General features: G+C 41.0%; 1 protein-coding gene and 1 long non-coding RNA gene across 10 annotated transcripts in view; one reads left to right on the top strand and one right to left on the bottom strand.

Moving 5' to 3' along the window:
- The window catches only part of ESRRG (estrogen related receptor gamma), a 480,311-nt gene extending 476,736 nt beyond the window's left edge, over window positions 1-3,575 (bottom strand). For 6 of the 8 annotated variants that reach the window (XM_048843184.2, XM_075127072.1, XM_048843185.2 and 3 more), the window contains exon 1: window positions 332-473. The gene's annotated coding sequence lies outside the window, so the exon portion shown is untranslated. Of the gene's footprint in view, window positions 1-331; window positions 474-3,462 lie in introns of those variants that run through there. The other 2 variants (XM_048843176.2, XM_048843177.2) reach the window with 1 other exon arrangement.
- The window catches only part of LOC125633636 (uncharacterized), a 45,121-nt gene extending 24,893 nt beyond the window's left edge, over window positions 1-20,228 (top strand). Inside the window, exons 3-4 of one of the 2 annotated variants that reach the window (XR_007355676.2) lie at window positions 10,184-10,375; window positions 18,380-20,228. This is a non-coding gene — a long non-coding RNA (uncharacterized LOC125633636). Of the gene's footprint in view, window positions 1-10,183; window positions 10,376-10,852; window positions 12,016-18,379 lie in introns of those variants that run through there. The other variant, XR_012667758.1, reaches the window with a different exon arrangement.
- Window positions 20,229-24,777: the final 4,549 nt, after the last annotated feature.

The following is a 24,777-nucleotide window of genomic DNA, read 5'->3' as shown; positions in this document are numbered from 1 at the left end:
GGTTGTGCGAGGTTGACCCCTGGCTTGCAACACGGAGTTCCGCAGAGTCGGCCAGAAGCCCGGGGGCAGAGCCGCTCTTCTCCAGCTCCATCCTCTACTTCAGAGCAACTCCCGCTGCGGGGCTATGCCCCTACAAGCAAGTCGGGCGGGGCTCCATCCCCCCTCCCTCAACTATTTTGGTGACTATACTTAGCAACGTTGGCACTTTTGGGTCTCCCCCGCTAAGGACAGCTCCCTGCCTGCGGGGACACGGAATTGCAGGCGGGGTCACCCGTGGAGATGCTGCTCAGGAGCCTAGCCCTGGGCGCTATGCAGAGGTTTGCTCCCCTACCAGGCAGGGGTGCTGGGGCTCTGGGAATCTCAGGCCACATGGGGCCAGTTCGCGCAGCGGCGACTTTCCTCCCTGGCATACACCGAGCGGAGTTTGTTGTTGCAGCGGGGCTGCATGTGATGCCCCCAGACGTCGTGCGGCGCAGACCCGTTCCTAGGAAGGTGCGAGCTGGTGTGGCAAGCGGGGCTGGCAGCCTGTCCCCCATTGAGCTGGCCTGTTCATAAGTGATGTGCTGCAAAACACGAGGAAAAAGTGGCTTGGGTGGGGAGGGCTGGAGGGTGGTAAAGCATATTGCACTCTGTGTTTCCTGCAGCCTCTACCCTGGTGCCGCTGGGCTCCGCACAAGCCCTCAAATTCCACCACGGGGGGGGACCAAAGAAAGATCACTTTGGAACAACAAATTGTCCAACACGCACTAGACTACACTTTATATGCCACTAAAAAGTGCGTGTATACACACAAACTATGACTACGCACTACATGTAATATAGACTCTATACACTCCTACGTACACACTCGCACATATAAAATACATCGTGACTGCATATATAATGTGTGCCCCGTGTACATACAAGCTATAAAGAATGCTTATATATAAACATTCTTCACAGCTTGTGTATATATAATCAGCGGTCTTATTCAGGGAATAGCAATGCCCATACACCAATCATGCCATGTATATGTCTACACACATACACACTATGTGTATGTATATATATACACACACTCTCTAAAGAAAGTCATATACACATATGACTTTATAGAATCTTTCTTTAGTCATATATGTAGAAAGTCATATATATGACTTTCTTTATAGAGTGTGTATATATATATACATACACATTGTGTGTATGTGTGTGTAGACATATACATGGCATTATATATATATATATATATATATATATATATATATATATGACTTTCTTTATAGAGTAGTATATATATTGTGTAGACATATACATGGCATGAGTGGTGTATGGACATTGCTATTCCCTGAATAAGACGGCTGTAATCCGCTAGTAGGGATATAGGAAGAGGAAGAGAGAGACATACAACCCCCGGCATTAGCAACCCCCTGTTTCCCTTTGCTCTGTGCTGGGGATATTAAAGGGTTTCTTCTACCAGGCTCTCTCAAGTGATTTTTAGTCTGGCGCTCTGGTCTATCCATATACATTTCCAATCTCATGGCTCATAAACTATTAGCAAAAGGATTTCATTCACCTTCTGTATCCTACAAAAGAGAAAAAAATATATACTCTTGGTAACAGCGAGGACGGGTCTGGGTTTAAATCATAGCCCCCTTCTGCGGCTTCAGTCTGATAGCTACAATTCTAGTCAGCTTGCAAGGACCGGCAGCCTGCCTCCGGGCGTCTGTCTGTAGCTGGGGCCGGGGCAAAGTATTTTTGCCATGGTGTGTGCCTACCCGCGCCCACCACCGTGTCCTCGGGGCACGGGTTGCGTGGGGATTATTGTTCAGAGGTCGCGACTGCCGCAACAGTTTCATGCAACAGAAGCAAACGAGGAGGCGGTTGGACTGCGCCGGGGAGAAATATTCCGGGGGGGAAGGAATAGGTTGAAAAAGGTCTCCGTCGACTTGAATAAATGAAGAGTTTTAAGAAGTGGTTTTGTTGGCCACGCCAATCCGATCCAGCATTTCCCAGGGTGTGAAATGCCAGCTCCCTGGTGCATACGTGGGGAATACACCCTCGCGAAGCGAGGGTCCGAGACTACGGGAGACAAGGCATCATACCGGGGGGACGTGGGCGGGGGGATGTCAGGGGAGGCTGCACTGAGGCCTGCAAATTGATACCGTTAGGCGAAGCTGAATGCGAGAACAGGCAGGCAGTCGAGGTGCTGTGAATGGACTTGTAGACCAGGGTGAGTATAGAAATATAGGGCCCGATCCTGCAGTCTTTACTTAGGCTAGTTTGCCCGTGCAGTTACTGGGAGCCTGGCTTGAACACACCTGAACACAGAAATGTTAATACCCGGGACAAACTCTTCTTTTTCTCTTCTTTGAAGGAAAAAAAAAAAAGGATCGCAGAGAAGTTTGGACCACGAGGTAATTATAAAAGCCAAACTAGCCACTTTAGAGAGAGACCCACTTTGCAATCTTACACCGTGGAGCAAAATATTTCAGCCAAGTCTCAGGTCATCATCAACAATAGAGCAATGTTCTCTCTCTGTTTAATATACATGGTGTGGGAAATGAAGGGAAAACAGAGCTAGCACCTGTAGTGATAGAGGGGAAAAAAATCAAATTACTATTTAATATTTTTGGATGATTGTGCAGGGCGCGCTTCAAAAATACTCCATATTTAATTATATCTCTAATGACTTTTGGGGGGGCTACCATTGCTATTTCATGTTAAGAAGCGAAAGGCTTTCTACTCAGTTTTTACATTCCGGTATCTTCAAAAAGATTTTCCTTGTGTGTTAATTGCATGCTGTTAAGCACATCTGGGACTGCAAAGTGACCAATCTGGACCAACTTTTAATTAACACATTGACCTGATGAAGAAGCAGACTCCTTCAAAAATGTGCATGTTATATAAATATAAACATCCTGCATAAATTACCAGATTGGTGAGGATAATTACCAAAATGGGGGAGTCTTTGTCTGTGCACATGTTGGAAATATACAGTTATTTCACACACACTGGCCATGTTAATGAAGCAGAGTTTTGCAGTCGTGCTTTTGTACAGCCATTTAGACGAGAAATCAGAGAGATCCTTAACCTGAAGAGGGATTTTAAAAATTACAGCCAAATCATGAAAGATTTTTACTTTAAGGACTCCGAGAACCTGGAAAGGGTCCCTGTGGCTGCCGGACACCTTGGAGGAGCCATCGCTACCTCCAGGCGATTGTATCCAGGGGGCTGGAGGAACTGGAGACATTCAGCGATGTGCAATAGGTAGAAGCAGCATCAGGAAGGAAAGAAGGGTGGATGGACGGATCGGGCTACAGCTGAGAAATACTCGTGTAGTAATTGAGCCACCAGCGTTTTAGAAAGGTTCAAGACAGATAAAACCTTGTGTGTGTGTGTGTCTTAGAGAGAGAGAGAGTTATCTATGCAAGGCAAAAATAGGGGCCAGGGGTCTGAAATCTTAACCCCGTTTCGCTTACTTACTTTTATCTCGCTAATGGTTTTTGTTGGTCGTTCATTCCAGCCCTCATTTGAAGTAGCTACATGCAGCCAGAGACTCAGGAGTGTATAACTCTGGAGTTAAATAGTAACTTCCCCTGAAGGCAATAATTAAAGTTCTTAGTTAAAAAAAAACCCCAACATTTCCCCCTCATAGCAACACAAGTTTCTATTTAATAGAATAGACTGATCCTACAGAAACACTCATCAGAATCACCTCTGAACAGATACGACCTGGGACGAAAGCTGCTTTAAATTCGCTGCGATCACGAACATTGGCTGGATTTCCGTCCCCGCGTTTATTTTTATTTAAAAGGGAGCTTTTAAAAATGTGTTTTGCAGGAGAGCTTGCCGGACCCAAATAAATCCAAAGGCAAGAGGAGAGAGAGATGCACACAGGCAAATTCCAAGTGCTTCTTACATCTGTGGATTTAAGTCTTTACATGATGGAAGAAGAGGTTTGATTCAACAAAGGACTACAGGAGACCCACCTCGGAGCCGGGTTTGAGGCAATCCGGAAAAGCTCTGTCTTTTGGGTCGGAAATCTCTGGCACCGCTCTAATAGTGCTTTTGAAAGTTTTAGGGGAGCACCCTGCCTTGAGAGCATAGGTTCATCTGCCACAGAAGTGCACCACACACCTGATACCAAGGGAGAGACAAGAGCTGGCTAGCTCCAGCTGGTCCTGCATTTGATTGTCTCCGGGTTGTTAACATGGGTGCTGTGGTGTTTTGATAAGAAAAAAGGAGTCAGCAGTTTGGTTGGGAAAACTCTGGGTTGTTGAAGATGGTTGCAATTTTAAGCTAAGGAATTTGTTGTTGCTGGGACTATTTTTACAATGCATTCCCAGCTGGTCCCCACTATCTCATCAGTTACTGTTAGCTCTTAACTATTCTTCTGACTTTTCTAAGGAAGTCAGACAATGGCATGAACTTTTATGCAGCTTCAAGGCCTGGCCCCTGCAATGTATGCGTTCACATGAAGTGCACCGGGCAAGGGGTTTTGAAACAAGGATGAAGTCCTTACTAGACACACAGGCAACACATTCTGTCTCCACAGGATCCCAGAGTTGTTCATCTCAGGCCTCTCCTTAATGGCTGTGTATTAGGCCACTTCAGTTCAGGCTGCAAATTCTTTTTTCCATACTGTACAGACATACCCATAGAAGCCACAACACTGAACTGCAGGCAGCTGTCCTGAATGAGTTTATTATTCAGACTCCCCCTTTCCCCCCCCCCAACAATAGTTTAAATCACAACATTCTAAAGAGCAGAGTGAGGAAATAAAAAAAGGGACGTTCTGTCTAATATATATGCCCTTGTGGGGCAGAGCAGCACAATAAATTGGCAGGCCAGAGGGAGCCAGGTATCCAGGAGTAAAGACGGAGGTTACAGTCTACCGGGAGAAAACCTGCTCCAGGAGGTACACCACGGGGGATTTAGAATTAGGCGTAGTGGGTTCTGTCCCCAGTTCTCACACTAACTCCCTTTCTGTTTGTATCCCTGTTTGTAAAAGGGACTAATAACACCTGCCCACCATGGCGCTTCTGTGTGTGGCTTTACTAACCAGTGCTTGAAAAAACTATCTGAGACCCTCAGAAGAGAGGTTCTATATGGGCAGGAGAGGCAGAGATGATAACATCACTTATTATTAAGATTCCCTGACACTTCCATGCCCAAGTCAGACCTTGACTTCAGTGACTTATAACTTTTGCCAGAAGTTAACAGTTTAGACTGAATTTTTCCATGCTGGCTGTCTGCCTCAGGCTGAATATGTTGCAAAATTTCAGCCAAAATGGTCCAACCATTTCTGAGAATGAGGCACTGTTTTGCCCCTATTAAAAAGTGAGCATTTTTCTTTAAAATGCATTGGAAAAGAGACTTGAAATTTGGTAGAATTTGTGCCAGGCATGAGCCTTTTGCTAGCTGCATGAAAATTCACTCAAATTTGGCCTTTAGTTTAGTGCTCATGAAAGGTGCTAGACTGGAAGCAGTATTTCTCTGTTTGTCTCCTGATCAGGTACACCATAGACAGCAGAGCGCTTCCCTGTCTTAGGGTATGCCTACACTAGAAATGCTACAGAGGCACTGTAGCGTAGACACTAAAGGGATGGCCGGGGTTCTGCCATTGCTGTACTAAAACCTCTCTGAAGGCTTGTCTACACTTGAAACGCTGTGGCAGCACTTCGGAGTAGGCATGACCTACTCCAGTGGGAGGTATTCTCCTCGCAGTTTAGGTAATTCACCTCCACAAGAGGAGGTAGTTAGGCCTACACTGGGGCTTCGGTCGGCTTAACTACATCTCTCAGGGGCATGAGATGGGCTTCTCATGTCTTACAGGCCCTATTATGAACGTGATCCATTATTCCAAGAACTGTCTAAAAGAAGAAATTGTGGAAAACAAAAAACAATTCACTGACTTTATGAGAATTAGACTGAAGGCCTGATTCTAATCTCATGTAGATGAGTTTAGATTTTAGAACTTCTGATTTCACTGATGTTATAGCTGCCTTTCACCACTGGGAGATCATAATGCACCACTACACTTCTATGAATATGAGTACTGTTATGAACCATGGGTCTGATGTTGCACCCACTGAAGTCAACAGAAGTTTTGCCATTGGCTTCAGTTAGAGCAAGATCGGTTCCCAAAAATATGAATCATTATGTTGAATAGCAATGGGCCTATAGCCTTAGTTGTCATTCTTATATTTGGTTCCCAGCCAGTAAAAGAAAATTCATTCATTACAAACAATAGAAAAGATACACCTAAGCCATTCCAGTCTCTGTTAAATAAGTATTTAGAATTAGCAAAATACACCAGTGTGGATTTTAAAATCATTCACTTTAAGGTATAGTACAAAAGTCCAAATGACAAAAAACACTTACAACAGAAATCCTGTATTTGTATTCCCTGCATTCCTCTAACCACAACCATTTGTAAAAGGAACAAAATGCTGATTTCTAGGTGTGCCTGACCAAGTCAAGGTCTTATATTCATGTAAACAAAGTATTAGTTTTGCTTGTGGTGATCAGCCCATCTCATCCCACAACAGAGGTGGCTGTATTTCAAAGACTGATAAGTGTCCCTACATAATGGATATACATGTCATACATACATATTGTTGACACAGGAGAATTTTGACACAGGACAACTGTTTTGGGGGAAAGGTGTTGGATCAGGAGTGTGCAAAGTACAGCCCAGGGGCCACATCTGGCCCTTCAGATGTTTTAATCTGTCCCTTGAGCTCTCGCCGAGAAGCAGGGTCGGGGGCTTGCCCTGCTCCGCAAATGTTGTGGCTCCCGGAAGCAGCGGCATGTCCCCACTCCGGCTCCTATGCGTAAGGGCAACCAGGGGGCTCTGCACACTGCCCCCACCGCAAGCGCCACCCTTGCAGCTCCCATCAGCCAGGAACCGTGGCCAATGGGAGCTGCGGGGCAGTGTCTGCGGACAGCGCAGTCCGCAGAGCCGCTTGGCCACGCCTGCGCGTAGAAGCCGGACGGGGGGGACATGCTGCTGCTTCTGGGAGCTGCTTGAGGTGAGAGCCGTCCAGAGCCTGCACCCCTGACCCAAGTGTGACCAGATGTCCCGATTTTATAGGGACAGTCCTGATTTTTGGGTCTTTTTCTTATATAGACTCCTATTACCCGCAACCCCCTGTCCTGATTTTTCACACTTGCTGTCTGGTCACCCTACCTGATCCCCTCCAGAGTCCCAACCCCCTGCCCCAGCCCTGATCCCCCTCCTGTCCTCCAACCCCCTCGGTCCCAGTCCGGAGCCCCTCCCACACCCTGAACTCCTTATTTCTGGCCCACACCCCCAGCTGGAGCCCTCACCCCCTCCCGCACCCCAACATCCAATTTTGTGAGCCATACAATTTCCATACCCAGATGTGGCCCCCCGGGCCAAAAAGTTTGCCCACCCCCGTGCTAGATGATATACAAACTACAGAAATAATCTGTACTTTAGCTAGGTGTACCTGGGAGGGATCCAGAGCAATAGCAGGGCCTACAGTAAATCACTTGAGTGCAGGGTTTATAGTTGTTACAGTGGGATCATTAATGACCACATGTGTGAAGGCCCTTGGCTTTATTGCTGCAAGAAAGAAACCTGCTCTTGCTTTGGACCCTTCCAACACACACCCGGGGAAGAGAGAAAATAGAAGAATATAAGAAATAAGATTATTATCAGAGCTTTCTTGAACATGAGGAGCTCACTCTTTACTAGCAATTATTAATTCATCTCTGTCACATTCACCTTTCTGGAATTATTTCCCTGCTGGATACCATCTTTGATTCAAACAGCGTCTTTTTGTAGAAATTGAAAGGCAAAGTTAGATTAAGGATGATTAGACAATTCCAAATTCTACCAATCGCTAGCTCTGTGGCCTTGGCCAGTTCATTTAGGGAATATTTTCAAAGGCACAAATGGCAGTTAGAAACCTAACCTGACAGTCAGTGGGCGCTAGGTGCTTAACTGCCGTTTGTGCCTTTGAAAATCTGCCTTTTACTGAATCTGCATCTCAGTTCACACATTTTCAAAGAAATGGGAACAACCAAACGTATCTGCTTCACAGCTGTAATTATTAGTGGTATAGTTCTCTGAGACCTTCCAAGGAAATATACCAGATAAACACAACTGTTATTGAAAGTTCTGTGTGATATAAACTGTAGAACTGAGACCAACACAACAGCAGACAGCACACACATTGAAGAAGACACACAAATTGGTACCCTAGAATATATAGGACGGATGGGCCAGGACAGAGATGTTCAGCGTGGTCTTTCTTCTGTTTGGATGGAATGAGATTGCGATGATGAAGATAAAGGATCAGTAGGAATGTATGTAGAACCTGATGATGAAGTAGTTTGACAATTAATGAGGCCAAGATTAATTAAAATATATATTACCTTCCAAAATCGCCATAAAAATTCCCAGACTGTCTTATTTCAATGGGTTTAATCACTATTATCTGTGCCTGAAGGGTAATTTTTTAGAACTGTTCCATATTTTCTTCAATATCAATACTTCTGGGATGTCAGTTTTTCAGAATTTCTCTGAGCTTTACATTTGGAGTTCCTGAATATCATGAGTTGTAAAGTAACCCGATCAAATGCTAGAGGCTAGATTTAAAGCAGAGGCAGAGAGTCCCAACAAAACATTGAAACCTAAAATGAATTTAAACTCTGGTTCATTGAGTGGAAAGACTATAGATCTACAATGTACATAATTAATTAGACTCAAATGTACCGACTTCCTTAAATGTACTAATATTTTTAAACATGTGAGTGAATCAGGTCACAGACTGGAACAAAGTGTCTTGTGAGTAATGTCCTCATCAAAGTGAGTTTGAAGATAAGCACACAAGTGCAAGGTCTCAACTCAAATAATAATATTTTTAAATAAGTGATCACTGTCCCAGGATTTCAATTTCTTTATGCTTTGAACACATTTTATTCCATTTAACTTCTGATAAATATATATAGTTTTAACTTCTGTTTGGTAATGTTCCTTTGTGGTAATAGAATACTGTTAGTGTTAAGGTGCACTGAATTTTTTTTCCTTTTATTTCAGGGAATTATTTTTCTTTCAGTGTTTTTGGTTGCATATTTTGTTTCTTCCATTTTTGCTGGTTTGGAATCCATTCTCATACTGGTATCAAATCAGAGCTGCAATGGTTTTATACTGGTATAAGTGGGAGGAAAAATTAGTCTCTTCATACTATTTCTACTTTTCCGTGTTGAGATTTTCAGACTCCTTTGATCTAATATGGACTGTTCCTTCCCAAATGTGTGTTTCCGAGCCAATGATGTATTCTTACTGTATCACACAGTCAAAGAGGGATGATCCTTAATGGGAGCAATTCAATGTTTGTACAGAAAATAGGTTGGATAAATACTCTCTGAGCTCCAAACAGAAGCATGGACATCCAAACAGTGACTACAGCAAAGACTGGTGTGCAGTTTCCTTTCTGTCAGGTCATCCTATTTGTTTCCCTGCCTTCCTCCTGGCTGACAGAGTCAATTCTTATATCTTTGATTAGGAACATAGGAATTGCGATACTGGATCAGGCCAATGGCCATGTAGTCCAGTATCCTGTCTCTGACAGGAGCCAGAATCAGATGCTTCAATGGATGGTGTAAGGACTCTGCAGTAGGAAGATGTGTAATAATTCCCTTCTCCCCGCCCTCCCCACCCCCATCCTCATTGACTTAAGACCTGAATTCTAATTTAAGTCAATGGAAAGGCTGATTGATTTCAGTTTTGTTGGATCAGCTCTCAGATGATACCAGAGTGTGTAGCAAAATAGTGCTTATAATGTCAATAACAATTTCAGAATAAAATTTAGGAACACGTGAGTACCTTGATTGCTTTCCTCTTTCAGTTCATTCATAATTTCATTCTTCCTCATTAAATGGCAACTATTGCCAGTGATCAAATTAGCCCATTGCCTAAAATAAACAAATTTGAGCACAGTAAAGGATGAGAGTTTTTTAAACAAATGGTTTTGATACTGAGGTGTTTACCAAATTACCCAACAAGTGAATTAAGAAGATGCCATAAATAGGTGGAAGGTGTATCTATGTAAGTGCTAGTCATTATTATTGCTTGATGTTCATGGCATTTTAGAGTAGTGATAAAAAAAGATTTTTGCCAGGAAGATCTTACAGTTTAAAAGCCTGATTCTGCAAATATTTACTTCCACAGGACTACTAATGGTAGTAAGCACCATGCCTGATACGTGTTTTCAGAATCCAAGCCCCTAAATTAAGACAGAAGTGGAGATGACAACATGATTATGCATTCACTGGAGAAGCTATTCCATGTGGCTTGGATCCAATCCAATCCCTGTGGAAGTCAACGGAAAGACTCCTATTGATGTTATTCTTAGCTATCCAGGTATTTCTATGTTTTTATATGCTTCCTAAAGGCCTCACAATCCTAACACCACCTCTGTGAGGAAAAGAAGCACTATCCCTACTTTACATATGGTGAATTAAGGCACAGAGTAGATTAAGTGACTCGCTCATGGTTACACAGTACAACTGTGGGTAAGCCAAGAACTGATCTCAAGTCTCCTCAGTCCAAGTACAGTGCCTTATCTAGTGGACCATCCTTCCAATCTCTAGTGGGAGTTGAATCAAGCCTCTAGAAAGTAGCAAATACTTTTTTAAAAAAGTTTGTATATATTTTATTTTGTAATGTAGTGTAAAATAAAATGTAGCCACTTCAGGGATGAGGACAGGATTCTTTTTTTTGGATCTGGTTATACATCCCCCCATGCACACATCCCCGTTTTGCCCTGTCAAACAAGTTAGTAGTTTGTGGTGATGTTTTTTTAAAAAACGAATTTAATTCTACATCTTTCTTGAGCAGTCTGGAAGTCTTGTTTCTAGCTACAGAACAGGAACCAACCAGGCAGCAGAAGTGCAAGTCTCCCACACAACCCTACAACTGAACCTTCAACCTTGCAAGTTTAAAGGGATAGTTCAGGTTCCTTACCTAATCCCTTGCTTGGTCCCTCTGCCACAAAGCATGATGGGATCTTTTGTGATATGGGCACCTGGCCACAAGGAAGTAGATGGATCTAATTTCTCTGAAGCCCATCACCATGGTCTCTTAGAGTTTCCTTGTTTCACGAAGGCTAAAGAACACACTTCAGATTTTTACTACTTTTGGCCACTACTGACCTGGGTCAGATTTAAACAAACAAGCTATATTTTGACTCAGTTTTGTTTGTAAATGCAGAATAAAATGTAGAGATTTGCTTCTTTGAGTTGTGTTTAAAAATCCCTCCTCTAGCCGCCTTTTCATTTCAGATTTTCAAATTATTACAGAATGGTTTGGTTTCTATGGAATATTACTGGAAGAGAAAGTACAATGAGACTATGTGGTAAAGAGTAAAAAAGCTGAAATTCACTTGATCAGAAAAAAACAGGGTCTGATTTTAATCTCACATTAGTTTTACACTGGTGTAACTCCACTGATTTACACAGTTTTAAATAAGATAAAAATTAAGCCCTACACCTGAGTGCTGTAAAATTAAGCCTAAAATAATATTATTAAAATGGATTATAAGTAAATTAGGAGGATCTGAAAACCTGCTTATCAACTGTGTAACTAATAATATACTGAAAAATGGAAAATACTGAATTATCACCTTCGTTTAATTGCAGATAGAGATCTATAATGAAAGCAAATACCGTTTGCACATATATACAGCTTTGTCATACAATAAGCATAAAACTTTTGTTACATTTCTGCTTTATCAGTTGACTGTTTCATTCTGGAGATTTGTACAAGTTACAATAGTAAATGAAGTAAGAATGAGAATCCTAATAAAATTCAAATACTGTACTTAAAATAAAAAACATGGTTGTTCATAAACAGACTATTGACTTTCATTGGGTTAAACAGCTCATGTAGTGATTAGGCTTGGAAACCATAATTGTTCTTGTCACCCAAACTCTGCTGCAGTCAATATCTTTTTATCATATACATTTTTAATCATGTATTAATAAACAAGAAGGTGTGTTTTATTGATGGCTGGATTAGTTTATTGACCAACTCGACAACTCTATATCCAGTTTCTGAAAACATAAACAAGGTCAACATGTAAAGATAGGGTAAAGTATATCAAGGATAGAGAATGTGCTTTTCCCCCAGGTCTTGGTAGGATTTTCCTTTTGTTTAGGAATTCTAGACAGGGAACAGTTTCGAAACTTTGGTTGGAAATTGCATAAAGAGGTTTTCTTTCTATTATGATAGCATTGGAGCCTATAAAAGGGGTACATCTGTACAGTATACCTTCATTAAGGACCATCTCTAGTAAGCAATTCCCCAGCTCGACTTTTCCCCTTTTATTATTCTTCCAAGTTTACAATGCAGTTTATTCAGCGTGCAATTAAAGGCCAACTCTACTAAGCAATTGTTTTCCTGGTCTCCCCGGTGTTCTGTCTCTCATTCACACAAACACAAAATTCACAAGCATATACCACACTGTCAGCTCAACTATCAGCTCCTACAAGGCTGGACTGTGTAAAGGGAAAAGGAAAGGTGGGATTGCCCAGGCAGCAATACTGGGAGATTGTGTGCCTTTGGAAGGCTGGGGCCAAACTTTCAAAAACTGGTTCCTAAACTGCACCTATACTATGTAAACATGGAAAACTTTTTCTTGTCCTTAACTCTGCTGGCCATAGATTTCTCCTTGTGTCTCTTTGCTACTCTGATCCATTTTCTACAGTTCTTAGCTTCTGATTTACATTCATTACTATCCACTTCCCCTTTCTTATATGTGTATGTGTGTATTTATTTTAATTTGTTATAGCGGTCTTCACTTCCCCGCTAAACCAGATTAGTTCTTTTAACCAGTACGGCCTTCTTCCTTGATTTTGAGATTGTGACTTTTTGGGCATCTATTAATGTATTCTTAAACAATTCCCAATTATCATTCACATTTTTCTGATTAAATTCTTCCTTACAGATGATTTGGCTCATAATTATTTTCAGCTTTCTGAAATTGGCGCTTTTATAGCTCCAAGTATATCTAGTACTGTTTTGAACTTTATTCTGTTTGCATATTATAAATGTGATAATTACTTTTTAGTTCTGCAATCAATTCTTCTTTAACTGTCACAATGAGATCGAATATAGAATTTCCCTGGGTTGAGGGAATGATAGCATGAGACCTCAAGCATATGTTACTCAAATTGAAGTTCACACAGCTTCTCCCTGCCCCAACATTATAGATAGGTGCTTAAGGAGCCAGTCTTCCTGTTCCCTAGTATGATTTGGTAGTCTGTGGCAGTCACCAACTCATACCCCATCTTGAGCTTTATCTCAGAGAAGACCAGGCAGTTGTGGAGAAGCTAAATTAATGCTTTGCATCAGTCTTCATTGCAGAGGATGTGAGAGAGATTCCCTCATCTGAGCCATTATTTTTAGGTAACATATCTGAGGAACTGTCCCAGACTGAGATGTCAATAGAGGTGGTTTTGGAACAAACTGATGAATTAAACAGCAATAAGTCACTGGTACCAGATGGTATTCACTCAAAAGTTCCAAAAGAACTCAGATACGAAATTGAAGAACTACTAACTGTGATATGTATCCTATCACTTAAATCAGCCTCTGATATCTATTTCTCCAAGATGAATCTCATTTATTTATATTCTATGTTTCTAACCTTTGTAGGTTCCTTTGTATAGCTAATTGGTTCATATTATATTGATGCGGGAGAGAAGAAGTGCCTTTTAGTACAATTTACTCATGTGGCTGTTTCTGGTGCTTCCACTCTAATAGTTTAAAAGGTGTAGCTTTTATATTTTCTCTTGCTTGTGCCACTGCATAATCCTTGGGCCACTGGTCAAGGGAAACACTTAAGATCTTTATATACCAAGGTAAAAAAGAGCTAGTGTAATGATGAAGACAGAACTACTAGTGTAGAAAGTTATTAAACACCACCAGTAGCCCAAGGGCACTGCAGTCTTAAATGGGGATCTTTAAGAAGGCACATGTGTAACACAGAATCCTGTACTCCATTAATACCCTGAAGTACTGTGAGAAGGGAGCTCAGACAGAAGCAAAGAAGCAGATTATATTGTACATTGCCACAATAAATATACTTTTGACAGAAAATAAAAGGTGAAACAGAAAGACATCCATGCTGAATGATGAAGAGGAGCCTGCAGATGACTAGTACACTGGAGAAACTGTTCATCCTTATATGACTATTACCCTGGTAATGCTGCCAAGTGCACTAAGATCTTGTGTTAGAAGTGCCCGTCATGTAAGCTAAAGCTGCCCAGAGGCACCCCATTAATTGGACTATTCCTCCTTGCCAATTGTTGTCAAAGTTTTAGCGGATCAGGCCAGGTCTTGTCAGCTTACTATTACTTCATCACTTTTTTGATTTACATATTTTCTGTAGGGCTGTCAATTAAGTGCAGTTAACTCATGCGATTAACTCAAAAAATTAATTGCGATTAATCACAGTTTTAATCACACTGTTAAAAAACAGAATACCAATTGAAATGTATTAAATATTTTGGATTTTTTCTACATTTTCATATATATTGTATTCTGTGTTGTAATTGAAATCAAAAAGTGTACAAAAACAAAACAATGTAAAACATTAGAGCCTACTAGTCCACTCAGTCCTCCTTCTTGTTCAGCCAATCACCAAGACAAACAAGTTTATTTACATTTACAGGAGATAATGCTGCCCTCTTCTTAGAATCATAAAAGATTAGGGTTGAAGGAGACCTTAGGAGGTCATCTAGTCCTGCAGTTTTTCCATTGGAACAGGAGAATCCCCTTGGATTCTATCCTAATGGTACTATTGGTATTATAAATATCCCCTCTGAATTCCTATCATACATTTTTTTAATTGAAACTGCAGATTCCATATGCAACTTATGAAGAATTTCATGTTTTCTAGGAAGGTGTATCGGATATATGGAGGTGGGGAAACAACCCAAAAATAGTTAATATTGAAAGGAAGGCAACTGCTAAGGCAGACTTATGGAATTATTGAAATGAGTATTACAAACCACCCATCAGTGGAGAAAGAAAATGGTGACATAGGCAGACATCTGAGCCTGGAATGAAAAGCCAGGAACACGTCAGTTTGAATCATGGATCTGACACAGACTTATTTTGTGGATTTAGGCAAATCCCTTAACATCTCTCAGTTTTCCCATTTGTAAGATTTGGATAATAACTACCTATGTCAAAGAGGTGTTGTTCAGATTAATTAGTTAATATATGTAAGATGCTTTGAGGATTTAAAAGGCTGTAAAAGTGCAAATATAAATATATATATATAAATATATGTCAGGCCTATCTAAAATTAACAGGAGGATGCTCTAGATAGCAACATAAGTGTATGAGGAACTGTATAAATGGTCAACTCTGCTGAACAAACAACAGGTCCCTTCCTTGAAGAGCTTAGGCTCTTAGGATTCTATTAGGAGAGAGAATACAATGGAACTTGTACAATACAGGGTGCTACCTGGTCACTGTAATTGGAATACTTCCCAGGATAGGAGGATTTACAGGAGGAGAGGAAGGGGGTTTATACAACAGATGTGGGCTCATTGTACCTTAATTACCTTAGTATATGGACAGAGGTGAAATGTGGCACAAAGTCAGGAGTTGGTAAAGGAAACAAAGAGCCCAGTCCTTAGATATCTAAGCACAGTTCCTATTAAAGCCAATGGGAGCTTTGCCAAAGTGAGGACTGAGGGTGTGATTGTATCACAAAGTTCCACATTCAGATCTCCCCCTTTCGTGGTAAGGAGAGGGTAGCCTTCTCTGCAGCAGCCAAAGATGCTCTGAGGCTCAGCACACAAGGAGGAGGCAGGGTGTGGGAGGGGACATGGGTCCTGCTGAATTTTGCCTAGAAAGATAAAACAGCCACAGGATGAATTATCTTCCCATATCCCCCACTCCTGAGGCTGGGAACCCCTCTAAAAAGCCACTAGCTGCAGACACCATGTCAGCATAGCTACATTGAACTCATACCATCAGGGAACAGAAACAGGACCTACAGGGGACAAAGAGACTGTGAGAAGCCCTGTGCCTCTGTGTAGCTAGTCTAGGTCTCCCACTAATGGCCCAGGATCTGTGAATCTGGGTTTCTGGGCTGACCCTATTATCTGTTCCAAGATAAGCAAACCTCACCCACCCATGAAACATCTCATAAGAAAACTCAGCAAGGTTTTCGTAACTGAGTTCCCTTCTCCCTTAACTCCCTCCTCTGAGTTTTTCCACCTAAGGAGGCAAGGGGCCCCAAGTAAGGACAGAAGTATTTTCCCTCAAGGAAACTGTCAGGAGAGGAGTGTGGAAACACAGGGAGTGTGAAGTGGTATAGGACGATCTGAGAGCAGGGCCAGAGTGCTTTAAATATGGAAAGGAGAAGCCTGAACTTAATGGAGAAGAAGAGGGGGGAGCTATTGTAGCAATTCAAGCAGGCAGGGAGTGTGGGAGAGATGGTCAGGGTGGTGGGAAAGGAAGATGTTCTTGGCACCAGCATTTTGGATTGATTGGTGGGAGTAGAAAGTGGTGTAAAGAACAATACTACAAATAACATGTATAAAGAGTATGGAAAAAATGAGTAAACAACATGTGACTTTTAGTGCCAAGACCCATTTTTTCCTTGGATATTAATTTTAGCAAGCACAAAAATACACTTCCAGTGTCCTAACAGTCATGAGTGTATGCAGTGTAGTTGTATCCATGCCGGTCCAAGGATACTAGAGAGACAAGGTGGGTGAGATAATATTGGAAGTGGGTCCAATAAAAGATATTACCTCACCCACCTTATCTTTCTCAAAAGATCATGGGGTCTGTTCCAGAAGGTGCCTCTGTATTTTGGAGATAAACTTAAATCCCTTTCAAAGAAGCGATGTAAAAAAAACACAAACAAACCATACACCCCCTTTCTGGCCAGCACTGCACCAGGTGTAGGCACACAGAGAGGTTATATTTGCTTGGTGCTGTCACAAGGCCCTTCTGCACAGATTTTATGCCAACAGGTGTCCTGCTCCCTGGGTTGGGCTTCAGGACTCCTCATAACCCAGGGTTAAATCTAGTCCTGTAAATTTAATTAGTTTCATACATATGGATAATTTAGTATAATATATTTGGAGGATGTAACTTTCCTGAAGTCAAAGTGCTTGACTTTGTGTTGATAAAATAGAACATAATAAGCCTTCCTAAATTATGTAAACTGAAATGACACATAGGGTCTGACCTTGGTCAGCCAATGGGGAAGCAAGGTCAAATTTTCAGAAAAGTTACTACCTATTTTGGGTGCCAATCTTGAGATACCCAAAAACCGAGGCACTTAAAATCAGCGACCATTTTTAAAAATGTAGACCTTTGTCATTGACTTCAGTTGCAGAAGGATCAGGCACATTATAGCACCGCACCATGTGTGAAGGGCCTGACCCTGCATTCCTTGCACGTCAAAACTCACATCAAAACTCAATGGCCCTGTTGACTTGAACGAGAGTTATAGATGAACAGGGTATGCAAGGATTGGCCACTCAGCATTCAGTGCCATTTGGATATTTGTAAATGACTTGTACAGTACAGGAGACAAGGTGCCCACTACAAGGTAGTAAAGAGTGCAATTTCATGCACTTCACACAGTCCTTCTATACACACGTTCTGTTTACTACCTATACCAACACTCAAGGAGGACCCTGAATTTAGTGACTAGTTATAGTATATAACAGTTTCTCACACACAAAAAAGATCAGTTTATGAACTGAAAATGATTACTTTTTAAAAAATACTTCATTGATGCACATCATTTGAGAGCCACACATTCAAATTCACATTAAAATAACAAAGCTGATACATTTTTACTACATCTGCAGACCAGAGATCGCACTTTGCTTTAAAAAGCACCACTTTATTCAACTTTTCTTGAAAGCAGACTTCTCTCCTCATCTCCAGAAAGTCCTTAGTGTGACATCTGTCCCCGCACTGTCACCTGTTTTAAAACTAACAAATGCATGACACATAATACAAGATTTATAAATTAAAGAAACCCACCCCTTTTAAGTAATATTCTTTAAATCTCAGTTTTTGACAGTCCTCCTATTTGCTCAGTAACTGTAATAGGCGTATTTTTCAGAAAATAGTGAATAAAAACTGACAAGCTATCGGGGGAATCTGAATGCATAATTGATAGGGGCATAAATTAATATGATTAGGCCTTTATTGGGTGCCACTGCTGCCAAACGTACAAAAGGGGCATGGAATAAAACATGGCTGTGTTCTCAGTGCTGATAGGCATCAATATGTAATGCATATTATCTCAAGCCTTCTCATGTAGTCTGCTTATGACAGCACTCAACCTAATTGAAATTTTTATCTTTCTGTTGCATACAGACAGTTTTGACTAGCTGCTTCCAGGGAAGAGACAGAACTCCAAATGACCCAAGTGAAGGTTTCTCTGTGGAGGTACACATCCTTCTCGCAAATCACTTTAAAATGGCTTTCTACTTTCTGGCTTTATAAAGTCATCTTCAGCAAGCTGCATCAAAGAAGACCTCAAGACCTGGTTTGCTTGTCCCCTTTTTAAAGGACCCTAACAATGCATTCCTCCAAAAGGCAAAAGAGACAGTCAAAAGATTTCTGCATAAAAATCAATATATTATCTGTTCACTTCCATTTGGGCTTCATTCTGCCACATTTATTCATGCTGAGTATGTATTGCTGGGTTGGAAATGTTTTTCCCATCCTGCAAATAGTTTTGAGATTCAAAACATTTTCTCAGTCCAAATTGAGATGAAAAGTTGATATCTCAAAATTTTCTGTGAACTGAACCCCTCAAAAAAGTTTGGTTCAGGTCAATCAAAAGTTTTTGTTATGACTCTTTTTTCCTGTAAATTAACTTAAATTTTGAAATGTAAAGACACTTCAGACCTCTAAAAAGGATGTTTTGACAATTTCAAAATGTTTTTCTAATTTTTTTAAAAGGAGATATTAGTTAAAATCAACCTTTACCCACAAAATATTTTGCATTCAATGAATCAGCATTTTCCAACAAAAAAAGTTTCATCAAAAAATTCTTGACCAGCACTACTGAGTAGTACTTTATTCCATGAGTATTCCTGCAAATAATTATTAATGAACATTTTTATTTCAATAAATATTGAAATAAATACGGCTAGGTGCTGTACAAATACAGATAAAGTGGCAGTCTCTGATTCAAAGAGTTTACAGTCTAGAATGGGATTATTCCTGGAGTAAGATACTACTTAATGTGAAGGGCAGGAGCAGACTCTGAAACTCACTCTAAGTTTTAACCTCCTTTGGCATAAGAGATTCATAGATTCCAAGGCCAGAAGGGACCACGATAGTCATCGAGTCTGACCTCCTGTAACACAGACCATAGAACTTCCCTGAAAAAATTCCTAGAGCATGTATCTTTCAGAAAAGCATCCGATCTTGATTTAAAAAACTGTCAGTGATGGAGTATTCACCATGACGCTTGGTAAACTGCTGCAATGGATAACTTAAGAATATAAGAACAGCCATACTGGGTCAGACCAATGGTCCATCTATCCCAGTATCCTGTCTTCTGACAGTGGTCAATGCCAGGTGTTTCACAGGGAATGAACAGAACAGGTAATAATCGAGTGACCCATCCCATTGCCCATTCCCAGCTTCTGGCAAACAGGAACACCATCCCGGCACATCCTGGTAATAGCTATTGATGGACCTTTCCTCCATGAATTTATCTAGTTATTTTTTGAACCCTGTTACTGTCTTGGCCTTCACAACATCGTCTGGCAAGGAGTTCCACAGATTGACTGTGCATTGTGTGAAGAAATACTTCCTTTTGTTTGTTTTAAACCTGCTGCCTATTAATTTTATTTGGTGACCCCTAGTTCTTGTGTTCTGAGAAGGAGTATATTACACTTCCTTTTTTACTTTCTCCACTCCAGTCATGATTTTATAGACCTCTATCATATCCCCCCTTAGTCATCTCTTTTCCAAGCTGAAAAGCTCCAGACTGACTCTCCTTATGTGGAAGCTATTCCATATCCCTAATAATTTTTGTTGCCCTTTTCTGAACCTTTTCCTATTCCAATATATCCTTTTTTGAGATGGGATGACCAAACCTGCGTGCAGTATTCAAGATTTGGGCATAGCAGGGATTTATATAGAGGCAATATGATATTTTCCATCTTACTTTCACTATTAAAAATGTACACCTTGTTTCCACTCTGAATTTGTCTCTTATTACTTCATGTGCTGTTTCTAAATGCTAGAATTTATTCTAGAAGTCCACACATCTATTTTCATAAATAAATAATAAAAATAGTCACTTCCCCCCATGAAATAAGATATATTTATACTTGTGGTTAAAAAGACAAAAACACTATTGCTCACAAATGATTTTCTTCTGCTAATTTACAATTTTTCATTATTCTAAGCTGAATTCCATTGTCATATAATCATAAACTGTAGGTCATCCATAAATATAAAAAGGCCACCTGTGTTGTGAAATTTGCAGAATGACATGTCGAGAGTCCTAGAGAGTCTAAGTATCTGCACCTGTAATTTTCCAGCAATTTGTATATTCCACAGCGTATAAAATACTCTGAGTTGCATTTTACATCTGCCCTTGGCAGTTATAGGTTTAAGATGTGAAATAAACTCAACATGATTTCCTTAACATTTGTGTATTGCAAACAGAAAAGTCAGGTCATTTTATGGGGTTTGTGGGAAAATGAGTTGCTAACTGGAGACTGGACAATCAAAACTAATGGACCATTAGAACGTTTTCTGTACTCCCGTGAAGAAAGTCACAGCCCTTCTTCAGCTCTAACATTAGCCTATCATCAAAATGATGTTTTAATTGAGTCTGAATCATAGTTTTTCAGATCTTTCCATTCCATGAAAAAAAATTGTATTTTAAGTTTTCATTCCAATTTGGAATGAAAGCAAATTTTGAAATATTGCAATTTCTAGTGGGATGGAAACTCCCATTTTCAACCAGCTCTACCATTAGTTGCTATCTTATTTCTCTATTGAAATGTCATACTGTTCTCTAGACAACAAATAAAATACAACAATAAGAATATCAAGAATAATAAATACCTAAAAACAACAAGAGTGTGTCAGTGTGGGACTGTGAATTAAAATTTTGTTGATCACTAAAACATTTTGGTGTGACGGTAACTGATGGGTTGCCTATTGTTACAGTGCAGCTGGAGCATTACCTATGCCTGGGAGAGAGCTTCTCCCATCAGCATAGATCCTTCACTTCCCCCACCTCGCACTGTCTACACTGGGAATTAGGTCGGTATAACTACGTCACTCAGGAGTGTGGATTTTCCACACTCCTGAGCGACGTAATTATACGGACATAAGTTTGTAGTATAGACCATGGCTAGGGGTCAGATTCTCCTCTCAGATCTGCATATAAGAACGTAGGATATGGCATAATAATTTGGACATAGAGCTTGCTAAATAGAGTGAAAATGTATTCCCAAATACTGTATTTCAGTTTGATTGAATGGCTGATATAGTCCGGTGTACTTCTAACAAGGGCCCCATATGGGGGTGGAGGTGGGAGGAAGAACAAGACGATGCATGAAGTAGCCCTTTGGGCCTTCTCCTCTCATCATACCTGCCCATCACTCACTCTACCATGACGAACTCTCTCTAGGAGAGGGCTTTGCATTTCTGAAGGGATATGTGCCTCTGCCACTCACCCACACACCAAGCCACACCTTGCACTGCACAACCACATCAATTAAGCTGTGCAAAGGGGGCCTCCACACCTACAGATTATGCATTTGCCTTGTAATGCACATCACATTTATTACAATGGTTGGGGTTCTAGCCAATGAAAGGATGACTCTGAAACATTCTAGACGGGGCAGCCAGAACAAGGTACTGGATAAACACAAAAGTGCATATGTCTCCATTGATCTCTCTTTTGGGGAAACACTAAGGACCAGATCATGGCTGCCCCTGTGAGCAAATGGGCAGGGATGGGATGGTGCCCAGTCAGTAGAGCCGAGACTGCATAAGTGTGGGGAGCAGTATACTACACCTGGGTGAGGGGGTGGAGCAAATTACTACTCCCTTGGAGCAAGGGAGACACCGTGACTCTGAGTCAGGCTTCCTCCCCAGGGCTCCTGCTCGGCTGGTGCAGCTACTCATCACCCCTTACACAAGGCAGTGCTTAATAGGCACAATCTACCCTTGACTGTGTTTGGTAAAAATGTGGGTCAGGAACCTGTCCACAGTGCATTGTATACACATCAACCCAAAAGCTCAAAGCAAGAGCTATCTAGGTACTTATATGGCTCCCACCACTGTAATATCTCACAAACATTAATGCATTTATCCTCACTACACCTCTGTGAGGCAGAGAAGTACTATTATCCCCATCTTACAGATAGGAAAATTAAAGCACAGAGAGATAAAGGGAGTGATTTCCAAAAAGATGTGATTGGGAGCTAGGCACCTAACTGCTCTTTGTGTTTTTGAAATCTCCCCCTAAGTGACTGCTGAAGGTCACACAGGCAGAGGCCAGAAAAGAACACATCACCTGAGTCCCAGCCCTGTACCTCTGCAGGACCATCGCTAGAGTCTGACAGAAATTCTATTGTTCTGGTTATCCATCAAGATCACCCAAAATCTGCAAGGTTTTGCAAAGGACTCTTCAGAAGACTAAAATTTGACCTGAAGTTTGCTGATGTGAAAGCATTCTCATATCAGGTATTAATATTCCCCCTCCATAGAGCCAGTCAGGTTAGTCCAACATTGTGACACTTTCATAATATCCAATTGAAAGAAGTTACAAGTTAGTAAAACACACTGCACAAGCCATATTTTAGCAAATATCATTTATCACAGATGGAAAGTTGCTGAGTAAATCCTTTTGACTTTGCACCATCACATTCATCCTTGTTCCAAATAATGTAATTCTAACATGGTATTGATATTTTTTTCCACTCACCTCCGCTCCCCCCCCCCCGCCCCCTTTAAAGCTGATATCTAAAATTCACTTGATGAAAGTAAGTTTTATATTTGTCTCCTTATGGAAGCATGCGGAAGATGTGCTTAGCTGTATTGATCCTGGAGGAAATGTGGACAAGGTAGATAATGTGAAACCTTTATTGCCATTACTGGCTGTTATACAGGATCTGGAGATTTTTTACATTTTATTTACTAGATTTGTTCAGACACTTGCACTTGCAGTGACCCCAGTCTGTGTATGGAGCAGACCCTCCATGCACAGATCACACTCCCCCCGCACAGAAGGAAAGAGTCAGCTGTTTTTGTGGCAGAACTCTGTGTCCAGACTCTATGGAGAGTGCTCTCCGGATCTACAAGGGAAAGGGAGTTGGCAGAATGTGTAGGCAAGTTGGGGGATTGTTGGGCACACATAATCTGCACCCAGCAGGAAAAAAGGCCTTAGGTTGTTAGTTTTTCGAACTGCTCACAATGCTATGGTGGAGAGATACCCCTTAAATTATGTTCCATGGGGCAGCTGCTAATTAAAGATACCCCCATCAACTTGGCTCACTTGGAGTTGCACAGCCAGAAAGCAGAGAAGGGGCATTACAGATACTCAGGATTCCCAGGTGCCTGGCAGTAGAGATGGGAAGAAATTGAGGTGTAGTGTTTGTACGTAAATCCCAATGCCTGTTCAGGGGGGAGGAAGACTCTGCTATCTTAATGAAATGATCGGTGACAAATCTCTGGAATCCAGTTAGCACCCCCTTTTTCCTCTGAGATATTACTGCACAGATGGGAAGTTGGAGGGGGGGGTCTATGCTTTTAGGACTTTTTTCCTTTTCTGATAAACAGTGTATATTCTTTCAAGCCTAACAATGGGCCAAATCCTAAAGTTCTTTCTCAAGCGAACTCCCATTGAACTCAATAGGGGTTTGCCAAAGTAAAAATTGAATAAGAACCTCAGAATACAGCCCATTCCATTTGATAACTATCATCTCATTGAGTTTGTTTTTCATTTCACAAGAATTGTGCAATATGCTGCAATAAAAACTAGTCAGGTTTTTAAATTTTATTCTTTCTAGACTATGTGTACTTTGTGACCGTTTTCATCGCAAACAGGCTAAGACCTGGAGTATGCAAGATGTGAGATACATGTACACACTGAAATCTAAGGGACACCTCTCATCTGCAATCTATTTAAAATGACCACTTGAATGCACTCCCAAGATTTCCACTGCAATTTGTTTTAATGTAAGGACTCATTTGTATTAGGCCACTGATTTTTGCTGGTCCCTCGGTTGATCACTAACATAAACAAAAGTTTCAGTGCACGTGTGTACACACACACAAGGTATATGAGGGTAGACAGCAAATATATAGATACATCTACAGACTAATGTTAGAGAGAGAATTCAAAATCAAAATCCTGGAAATTTCCCTTATCTTCGATGGCATTCAGAGTCATAAAGCCAGATCAGGGCCCAGCTTTAACAACTGGCCTCCCTCCCCATAATAGGTGAAAGCAAATATCAGATCTCAACAACCCCAACAGCTGAGGTTTTCAAAAGACAAGTTTTGAAGCTCAGGTCCATCTGTATTATACACAGTTATGTTTTATGTTTCTTGATCATGCAGGTCTGGGAAGTCTTGATCAATGACTTCCTAGAAAGGATTATGCAGGAAAGGATCTGGGGATTACAGTGGATCACCAATTAAATATGAGTCATCCATGTAATATTGTAGCAAAAAAAGGTGAACATCTGTGATGTATTAGAAGGACTGTTGAAAGCAAGATATGAGAA

This window comes from Caretta caretta, chromosome 3 (assembly GCF_965140235.1).
Source record: "Caretta caretta isolate rCarCar2 chromosome 3, rCarCar1.hap1, whole genome shotgun sequence".
Classification (NCBI taxonomy): domain Eukaryota; kingdom Metazoa; phylum Chordata; order Testudines; family Cheloniidae; genus Caretta; species Caretta caretta.
The sequence above is the reverse complement of the archived record's forward strand: the minus strand, read 5'-3'. Positions and strand labels throughout refer to the sequence as shown.